We start from the raw sequence: 11,100 nt of genomic DNA on the forward strand, positions 1-11,100 counted from the left end.
ATAAATATAATTAATCATCGGACAAAGTGAAAAGTCGAAAGAAAAATATGTGACGAAACTACTACGTTAAGACACCACCTCCTACTCCATCAACATGCTCAGACCGCTTCAACATCTACACAAATTTTGGACACCAACATCAACCACACCATATGTCAACCGTATATCATTTGTATACCAAGACTATGTGTCTTTTTTTTTTTATTAGTGGCACTACTTTTCTTTTTGAGCTATTTACGTGCTAATGCGGTTGTCGGTTTAAAACACATGAATAAAACGTTCTTTTGAACTTAATTAGACATTGTCGTGTTGTGCAGCGCCAATTTCCATGTGTTCAAACCAACATGTTGTTCACCGAAAAATGGAAAGGATATGATAATTGCGAAAATGTCAAACTTTTTTTCATTTTTCATATTTTGAAAAGTGTGGGACATGCCAAAATTTGACCATATTTCATGATTTATTTGATAATTTGCACAAAATAGGAGTATAATATAATATTGATTACCTAATTATGATCTTTCTTTCTAAATAACAATCGACAAATATCAATAGTTTCCTACAAGAATTTGGGTACGTTGTCTTCAAGTCTCGGCGATAGTAATTACTAGTGTGATCAGAATATTCAGAAATTTAGTTCCTTGGTAGTATTTATTATGTATCTTATACATTGATTGACCGTTACATGATCTATGTAAACTATGCCAACCAATATTTTGATTTCATTAATGATCGTACCCTCTTCTTCTAGATAATACAAACTAGGATTTCTTCTCGATAATAATTTTAATGCTTCGAAAATGTAGTAGGCAAGGATTCAATTATTGATACGAAGTTTCCATACTTAGAGTTAACAACGTTAATTTAATACGGTATATAATGAAAAATGTATTAAATGATATCACACACTAATATTATTATTTAAACTATGGAAATTAAATTAGTTTCGTGAAACTACAACGCACATACGCGTATTATGTAGTATTAAATTTAATTTGATAATATAAATGTAATATTAAATGATTATCACAAACTTTAAATTGTGGAAATTAAATTAATATCATGAAACTACAACGCATATACGCGTATTATGTATTAATAAATATAGAGTTCCCTCCAACGTGACATGATTATGTTCTTGTAAACCACGTATATGCTAGTGCTAATGATTGATTTAAAATAAATTATAACTGGGATGATAAATAATTAGTTGAATATATATACTCTAATAATTTCGTCGGCGCCCTTGTGCCTATATCAATGTGAATACACTTCGTTTTTGAGTCTGAATTGGATCTGAGAATTCCCCAAGACTCAACTGTCAGAATCATTACATTAAATAATTTTGTATCAAGTTTAGGACACTGTCTCTCACCATTGGACTATGGCTTAATCTAATACAATTATTGTTCATAACATATAAGCAAATTAAGGTAAAAAATTTATTTAGTCATTGGGTGTTAATTGCTACTTATATTCGGGCTCAAGTGAAGGATGTCAAAATAATATTAACAGAGTTTTTTGCACAATAATTTATACAAAATACTAAAAATCTGATAATATTACATTAAAAAATGGCAAGAACTAATTAAGTGAGCATCTTCAACAATTTACACTAAACTCAAACTCATTTTAGTATAAATGTCATATTAAATACTAGATTTTACTCTAACCACTTACACTAAATTCAAATTTACAAGAAAATTCCTTATATTATACCCCTTTTTACTCACAAAATTTAAAAACCTTTTGGATTTGGGTTCAGTGTAAATCTAAAGATAAGCTTTTTTTTTTTTCAAAAACTAAAAATGGGATTGGTTTTAGTCTTTTTGAGTACTGTTGGAGCTAATTATACATAATAATTTTTTGTTTGTGATTAATTAAAAGTGGGATTGGTTTGGGAATACTATTAGCTCCAATAGTACTCCAAAACCAATCTCATTTTTATAATTAATCACAGACATAAATTTGTCATGTATAATAGGGTGGATACGTTGCCAAATTATTCTAACACGTAAATATATTGTAAAAAATGTCTAGCTAACTAGTAGGACTATTTGTCATTTATAATAGGGTAGATACGTTGATAAATTATCATAAATACTATAGACTCTACATTCATCCTATTTCATTTTAAAATCTCAATACATGTATGCTTACTTATTTAAGTGTGTGTCATGAATCATGATGTGGGCAAGTCACATTATTTCTTTAAATTCAAATACCGACAGTTATGGAAGCGATTTCTTTCTATTCAACTTTGGACTATTCTAATTTACTTAATTATGTGACTGTGACCACCCCTTTTAAATTTCGTAGAAATTGAATGAGATCTAAATTAGACCAACAAAATATACTGACGCGTGGCGATGATTGTATAATGCTATTTTATCATAATGTTATAATGTATACCAATTTAATTAATCATATTCTAGCCTAGAATTAGGTTATCTTTTATAATGTCAAATTGCCAATATATATAATTTGTGTAGTTGAAATATCATTACTACATTCATAATGTATATGGATTGCAAGACTATATACTATCTTCTCAAATTAAGTTACCATAATTTTTTCATCTTTTTAGTTTAAAGTTTTACTTAGTGTTTTCTGGATAACTACATGTTTCTACATTTTTTTTCTGGCATATTATTGTATTCAACACACGATTATAAAATAAATACCTCTAAAAAGTAATGATATAATTAATCTTCAAATGCTTTTAAATATACATAGGACTCGTTTGATTTAAAAGATGATCAGATTTGAGAAGATATGTAAAATAAAATAAGAAATACGGATTTCATGTCAAAATATGCAAAAATATAATTTTTTATTGTTTGATAGAACATAAATTATTTAAATTTGTATAGTATATTAAATAACATGGTTTAACTTGACAAATTGATGGGTTACATAAATATAGTTAAAGTTATAATTTTGGTAAGATTGGGTAGGGCCCTTGTCTTATATTGGACTTTGAGTTAAACTTAACTATGATATCAAACAATTAGAAATGTCCATATTATCTCTCGTTTTCCATTATAATTATCTGGAGGCAAAAATTAAACTCAATCCACCAAAAGTATATAAAAGCAAAAATAAAACTACAATTATATTATTCTGTTTTAATAATTTATCAATAGTGTAAATAATCAGATATATTTTTTAAAAATATACTCCCTCTGTGCCATTAAAAATGAAACGTTTTCCTTTTTTGTCTGTCCCATTAAAAATGAAACGTTTCCTAAAATAGAAACAACTCTATCTCTACTTTTTCATCTCTCTTACTTTACTCTCTCTTCATTAACTCACAAAACAACACTACATAAAATCCCGTGCCGATTCACAAATGTTGCATTTTAAGTGGGACGGAGGGAGTATTTCATTTTTAGAGATGTATGTAACTATGTTTAGTATCACCACCCTATTTTAAAAACTCGATGTCGTTCCATCAACAATTAATTAAACGATTTATCATCAACATAAGAATTTGGTGGGGCTGTAAATATGCTACATAATTAGAAGTTAAAACTAAATTAGCCATGCTTAATTTCATGACTTCATTCAAAGAGTGTGGCCATTGACCACATTCGTGATTCGACAAAGGAGGTTGGGGAGAAACTTAATTAAATTGACAGTTTATCGGTACCTGTAATACTCTCAATTTTTGGTCAATAAATTAATCAATTTATGAAATTTCCTAAAGTCGCGAATGAACATTTTAAACAAGTTAGTCCCAAGTCAAATTTGTCACTATATTTATGAAAATTAGTAGTATTACTAATTTTTCTTGCATTAATATAAACAAAAATGTTTACAGTATATATAATATAGGGGTGTACTAGTATAACAACTAATTTTAAAGTTACAACGTACATCCAACCACGTGCTGTCACATGGCACGAAAAATGCAATATTGTACACAGAAAAATGCAATACGCATTTGTAGAAGCTATAAATTAATTTCGGCAGATTGCATTTTTGTTATATGCAGATTGCATTTTTTATTGTTAAGTTTTGCATTTTAGATATTGACTGTTTAAATTGCATTTTATATATAGACGGATTGCATTTTTATATGTGAAAATGCAAAACTTAACAATAAAAAATGCAATTTATGTGAAAATGCAAAACTCAACACTATAAAATGCAATTTACATACAACAAAAATGCAATCTGCGAAAATGCATGTACAACTAGATTGCATTTTTGTGTTTAAAATATTGCATGTTTTGTGCCACATGGCAGCACCAGATTGAATGTACGTTGTGACTCTAATTAAGGGGGCACCCTAGTACTCCCCATATATATATATATACACGTCGAGCATCATCCATGAGACCACTATCAATTCACATTACATTATTTATTTTATATACTTATTTATTTTGATTTTAATATCTCAAGTATTATTTCTACTAATTAAATCCATTAACTTTACAATTCACTTCAATTTTGAAAACCAAAATTTGATCCTTTCACTATTTCTATAATTTCAAAAAATGAATAAAACAACTAATATACTCCCCCCGTTTCATAATACGTAGGTCGTTGTATGAGATTTAACATACTCACCCCGTTTTATGATAAGTTAGTCATTTTTTCTCAGTAGGGGAGATTTAACATATTCCCTTTGTTTCATAATAAGTATCATTTTTTATCAGTATGAGATTTAATGAAGTGGTCATTTTTTCTCAGTGGAGCAGCTTTAAAAATCTTTGGGCCAGCTGTCCCACCCATTAAGGTGCCTACAAATCAGCGCGAGGAATAGTCACTGGACTACCGATGGATACCCTTGGTAATTACCAAAAAAAAAATTCTAATCGCACACACATAAACACATTACATTTGTACTTTTCAGTCGAACGATGTTGTTCTCGTTATGAGTAGATAACATTAGTTAACTCATCAACGGCGATATCCACGTGAAATTCTGAGCTCCATATCAAATAAAATTTCATTAACAAAATTTTACCATAAACTAATTAAAAATAAATACAAAATTTGAACAAAAAGTTCATCTCTTTCTGGTAAATCATCCTTATCTAAAGTAGGTGAAATCAATTTGGCCATGGCGATACTAACGAGAGAGCGAGTCCGTCAAGTCACGGTATCACAAGATTTATCTTTCCCGCAAAATCGCTAGTTCCACTCCGTGACAATTGCTATCCCCACTCCAGGAAAACATGTGTGTGTTCTTTACCAGATTAATTAAATTAAATTGAAATTAGGTAAATAAATAAAATAAAGAGAGTCTCTCAGCAAACAATAATTGTACCTGCCAAGTACGCATATCTGTACCTCTCAATAACCTTTCTGTGTTCAACATTATTTATACCCCTTCTCCCCCTCTCTCTCTCCCCTCACCCTCACTTTCTCTCACTAAAACCGCTCTCTCAATTTCCACCATTTTCCCCCAATTTCCGAGATCTATGAAGAAGCTCATGAGGAGACTATCCAGAGTCGGCGACTCCTCGCAGTACTGCCTCCTCAGATCTCAATCGCGCCGCTGCAATTCCTCCTCGCTGCGGAAGGGCGGCGTTCCGGAGGGGCACCTCCCGGTCTACGTCGGCGAGGAGATGGAGCGGTTCGTCGTGAGCGCGGAGCTGCTCAATCACCCGATCTTCGTCACGCTGCTCAACCGATCGGCGCAGGAGTACGGCTACGAGCAGAAAGGCGTGCTGCGCATCCCCTGCCACGTCCTCATCTTCGAGCGCGTGCTCGAGGCGCTCCGCGTCGGAATCGACGCGCAGGATCTGCTCAATTCGCTCACCGATCAGTTGTAGCGACCGATGAATTTTAATTATACTAGATCGGCGCCGGCGTTTTTCTCTCTGCCTTCTCGATTGTATATACTTTGTTGTGAACAGAGTTGAGAGGCGGAGAGGCTAGGGCTTTTTTTTTTGTTGAAGGTGTTTTTTTTTGTGCCTGATGATGTAGAAAAGTTACGACAGCGGAAAACAGAAATTAAACGTATTTTTCTTCATCTCTGATGTGTGAATTTCGTGTTTGAGTTTTGAATTTTGAATTTTGAAGTTTTTTTCTGGAAAATTTTGAAATCGGCGAAAGAGTATAATAATACAGGAGAATGTATGTATATACGAGTATAAAAAATGGGGATACCGATGGTGTGTACGGTTCGTACAGCGAGGAAAACGGAAAGTAACGGTGACTGAATTTTGGAGAATAGCGCCGCCGCGTGGCTAGCGGTGGCGCTTTGTTGTTTCCGATATCGGAGCATCGGATTCCGAAATGGAGGGGTGAAATGGTCATTTTCGGCGAGGGTAGTTTCGTCACGTTAGGAAAATGTTTTTTTTGGTGGAGGAATATCTCATTGTGTTGTACGGATATGGTTGAAAATGATAATCATACATTAGAGCTAGGGCCTGTGGAGTGGGCGCCAATCACTACTACTATTAAATTGAAACATTTATGTGATTTGTATAATTAAGATTAGTTTTGGCATGGCAATAATCGAGACTCGTTAGGGATGCTAATCATATGTGATACTGAGATTAAGTACGTATCATATACTGAGATTAACTACGTATCATATGATGCGACCGAACAATATTCGTAATATGTAATACTGAGATTAACTACGTATCATATGATGCAACCGAACAATATTCATAATATGTAATCTATCAAATTGACTAGGCCCACATTGAATCTAGAAGGTATAGTTTTACATTAACGGAAGAGTGAATTACATATTTAGGACCTATACTTATCACAACGAACGTTTGCGGTCCCTATACTTGCAAAATATCATTTGCGGTCCTTATACTTGTACTTATGCACGTTTTAAGGTTCTTTTCGCTTTTTGATATTTTTTTGGACGAAAATACCCCCAAAGAAAAAATTTGTACACTATTTTCTCTCTTTCATCCTCCTTCTTTCTTTTTCCTTTATCTATAATAAAATTAGAACTAAAATTATGGATTTGTTAATCTTATTTCCTTTTCTCACATCAAAAATTTCTCTTCGCAATTCTAACAAAATAATGTAAAATAAATTTCTTAGCTGAACTTTTGATTTGTCTAATTTCCTTCTTCAAATATGTCTCATCTCAAATTTTCTTTTAATTATACAAGTCATTTACAGAAAGAAGAAAGAGAAAAAATGAAGAAGAAAGAAAAAGGAGAGAAAATAGTATATAAATTTGTCCTTCATTTATTTGGGGGTATTTTAGTCCTAAAAATGTCAAAAAAAAGAAAAGAACCTTAAAACGTGCATAAATACAAGTATAGGAACCGCAAATGATATTTTGCAAGTATAGGGACCGCAAATGTACGTCGTGATAAGTATAGGTCCTAAATATGTAATTCTCTTAACGGAATAGCCAATAAATGCATCTCCGCAATAAAAGTTAAATTGATAGAATCTCGCAAGAGCAGATAATGATAAATTAGAGCTAAGAGTTGCGGAGTCGACGCCGATCATCACTATAAAATTAAATTTTTTAATATAACTTTGTTTCAAAATTACTTATTTGTATTTAATTACTTAAAATTAATTTTGTCATGACAAAGATTAGACCCATAAGGAAATACTAACCATATGTTATCCTGAGATTAAGCATGGTATCATTGCAACAAGATAATATTTGTAACATTTAATTTATCAAGCTGACCATTATCTTTGCGCCAACAGTGAATCTAGAAGGTATACTTTTACATTAACGGAATAATCCATAAATGCATCTCCACAGTGAAAGTTGAATAGATAGAATCTCGCAAGAGAAGATAATGATAAATTAGAGCTAGGGGTTGTGGAGTGGGCGTCAATAGATCTGTTTCGAAATGATCTAAATTGAATTAATTAAAATTAGTTTTGTCATAGCAAAGATTAGACTCACAAGGAAATACTAACCATATATTTTACTTAGATTAAGTATCTTATCATTGCAACCGAAAAATATTCATAATAGTTCATCTATTAAATTGATTATTATCTTTGTGCCAACACTAAATCAAGAAGACATTTTTATGTTAATGAAATAGTCAACAAATGCATCTCTATAATGAAGGTTAAGTTAATAGAATCGCAAGGAGAAGATAAAACTCTCAAAAGGATATATTTAAACATGAATACATTGGATAGTTATATTAAAGGAATAAAGCCTTATGTATAAAGTATATAACTTATTAATTAAAAAGAAAATTTTCGGCGTGTGTTCTAAGGGAGGAAAGGAAAATTAATTTACTTGTTCTAAGAGAGGAAATTAATTGTTTTATAATGTAATTGAATTTAATGTGCGGAAATCGTAAATAAATTAGCCCCATGTATATAACGGCATATAAATTTCTGAAAAATAAAAATATTTAAAAGAAAATGAATAGTCGTAAAACTCTTTTGACGTTTTCATTGAATCACAAAAAAAAAAGTTAAGATTCTTTTTTTCTTTTTTACCAATCATGTATGTGTATTTTAAATAAAATATGACTGGCTAAGAAATTAATTACTGGGATTCTATCAAAACCAGGTTTGAGACAAAATTTTAACCAACGATTTAATTTGATTATTTTGTTAGGGTGTATTGTCTAGTAGTAATAGCTCTCTTTTTTCTCCGCCTAAAACAATTAATATAGACGTTTCTAATTTGTAATTAACATTTGCTAAGGAGTTATCACTATCATTTATCAATATAGGTACGTAGAAAAACGTTTTTAACTACAACTAATTAAAATAATCCATTTTTTTTAGATAAAGAAGCATGATCATAAAGACTTTATAATAGATTCAATGAATGCTTGAGTATAGCCGCCGTAATTAGCGTGGTGATAACCTGAATTGTGCAATTCACAATCCTAATTATAAGCTTACTTTAAATAAACTTTGCTCTACCTCCAAGAAAATCAAATTTTGTTTTAACGAAGTTTAGTACTAAAATGTTCAAATATATCCTAAATATTATGATCATTTAAAACTCTAGCATGCAGCATCAACTTTGACTACGCGCAATATAAATTATAATTTGACCGGATATTCCCTATACTTTCGATTATATACAAATAAATTATACTCTCTCAATTCATGTGAAATATAATTAATCTCATTGTTTAAAATCAAAATAAAATTATAAAATAAAAGATAGTTTAGGATTTTGATGACTTCATAGTATTACCTAATTTAAAGACAGCAACTCTCATTCAACTTTTATATATATCCTCTTTTAGAAAGTGATAGTACTTAAATAACTTATAGAACATCTTATATGAGCTCTATCCTCATTTGATATATATTTAATGGTATATGTTCTAATGCATTTAATATGATTCTAATAATTAAAAATATAATTGACATTTTATTTTTACAAAATTTATTGCAAAAATCATGGGGTAACAAATTAATAATCCATATCTCCCCAAAGATTTTAAAAATTTGATTTAGCACGAGTTTTAATGCATAATTGAAAAATTAAGAGAGACATATAAAGATTTTTTTTAAAGTATTGTAATGGAGAATGAGTCTCACCTCGTTAGAGAGAAAGTAGTTTCCAAAATTAGAAAGTTTATACTTTTCATTGATGGATTAAAAAGAAAATAGTTCATACTTTTCAGGAACGGAGGGAATAACTAGTTTTGTAGTAAATCCAGAATAAATCAATAGTTTAATAATTTATAGACAAATTTTAAAGTTTTTGTGCAAAAACAGAATTTAGTGAAAGTTCATAACATCTTTATGCTTGATTAAGTATGAACATGTTGGGATACTTCCGATAAGATTATTTTTAAGATCCTAACTAAGATTGTATGTAATGATCGAAGTCATCGATTTTATACATAAATATGAAGAGGATTCTCCCTTTACTTAAGAATCTGTTAACTCTGGAATACTTTAATTTCAGATTTAAGTTTCATCAATTGATAATTAAGGTCAATGTGAGAAGATTTTCAATGTATTTTCCCTTCTCATAGAGGACTTCTAATCATGAATCATTATATTAGTTACACTTTCCCACTGCTATTTCCGTTACATTTCATACAAACTAAAATAAACTAATTAACAGAAGAATGTGACTGTTCGATTGTACTTTAAAACTTTAATTAGAACATTGAGATAGAAAAAAATTGCAAAATATTATCTATAACAGACATGCCAAGTGGTGGAACGAATCGTCTTCATATGCAAAGTGCTTTTTTAGAGGATGACCCACATGATTTTGGATTTTAATTAACTAATTAATCAATCAATTGATTTCGAAAATCAAACCTATAAATTATTAAAGTTACTTAGACCCACTACAACCTGGATTATTTTATTTTTATCCGATATTCGTCACCTGGCCAGTTTGGGATTTGATATGGAGCTATGTCACATCACATGATCTCTCTCTCTCTTTTTTCCCAATAATTCACTAATTACGCACAAATTATATTTGTCCTATATATCATGTGGGTTTGCATTCAAAATTGTAAGTAAAGTAATTTTTACCATTTTCTTGTAAGAAACAAGATTGGTGAATATGGTCATTGAGTAAAACACAACCATTTTTTTTTCTAATACGATATCATTATTAAGATTGTAATGAAGTTGCTTAAATTTTAAAAATCTTTCACTAATGATTGCAGTTATGGATTCTGCTGAGTCATCATAATCAAGAATGTCCTTGCATCCATCCTAAACTTAATTAGCAAGACATGCCGTAGCTTAATCAAACTATCAATAATCCATAATTACAAGTAGAAGAATACATTACCATCTTAGTAGTATCTTACACGGCTAGTGGACACGATCACACGAACTTAGACGATGTATACAGTAACATGACAAAATTGTTGGAAACATAAGAATCCACAAAATCTATCTCGTCCAAAATTTTTGAAAATCTATCAAGAAAAATATGGATGGGATCCCCTTTTGCAAAATTCCACAGGTTCTGCGGTGTAGATCCACATCTTGTATTAATTTTACATATTTGTATTATTTTTATATATTTTTTTAATTTCAGCAATGGATGGTTTTGATCTGCACAGCATCCCCTGTTGTGGCATTTTGCACGGCAGGGGATCCCGATCCAAAAATACTCCATTTGGTGTGAGCACGAGTTTTAAGAAATGTAAAGAATAGTAAGTTGACCAAGTTAGTGGA

General features: G+C 30.7%; 1 pseudogene; it reads left to right on the forward strand.

The window, feature by feature from the left end:
• Positions 1-5,344: 5,344 nt before the first annotated feature.
• LOC125196281 (auxin-responsive protein SAUR71 pseudogene) lies at positions 5,345-5,989 on the forward strand (annotated as a pseudogene).
• Positions 5,990-11,100: the final 5,111 nt, after the last annotated feature.

The sequence above is a fragment of the Salvia hispanica genome, chromosome 4, assembly GCF_029641045.1.
Source record: "Salvia hispanica isolate PSC_SH4W2 chromosome 4, Shi_PSC_v1, whole genome shotgun sequence".
In the NCBI taxonomy this organism is placed as follows: Eukaryota; Viridiplantae; Streptophyta; class Magnoliopsida; order Lamiales; family Lamiaceae; genus Salvia; species Salvia hispanica.